This window comes from Nestor notabilis, unplaced genomic scaffold (genome assembly GCF_000696875.1).
Source record: "Nestor notabilis isolate BGI_N333 unplaced genomic scaffold, ASM69687v1 scaffold18966, whole genome shotgun sequence".
Lineage (NCBI taxonomy): Eukaryota > Metazoa > Chordata > Aves > Psittaciformes > Psittacidae > Nestor > Nestor notabilis.
In genome coordinates, this window is record NW_009932619.1 from 2,927 (window position 1) to 3,469 (window position 543).

Sequence of the window (543 nt, forward strand, 5' to 3'; positions counted from 1 at the left end):
AGGGCAGGACTCACCAAGCCCTGAGCCAGCAGTGCCAGGCCACGATCCTCCTGCTCCCACGGGCAGAGCTCATCCCCTGCTTGGTAGAAAAAAGCCAGCTTCTGTGTTCTGGAGGGTGATGCTCTGAGGAAGAGGTTTGGGGGTTTTTTCTGATCAGTTATAGCTACGTATTATCTTTGGGAAAACACTCCAAAACTTGCCCAATCTTTTTATTTCAGCTCTTTTTACTTGCAGCTCTTATTCCTGAGAGTCCCCCAGGTCCTGTCCCACTTCTGATCACACTAACCCGCAGCAGACCTCAGAGCCAGACCTGCTCCTTACACCCCCCACCCCTACATACACACAACCGAAGACAACGGCTGCAAACACAGGGCAAGGGGCAAACCTCTTTCATCCGGCGCTTGGGAAGAGGCGATGCTGCAGCACGTCCCTGTTGGGAAGCTGCTGCTGAGGCTCCAGGAGCACATCGAGGTGTGCCCGGCCCTCGATTCGCTGCTGTGCCGTTAACCCCACCTGGAGCGGCGCTTTCCCGCCTGCTTGGTC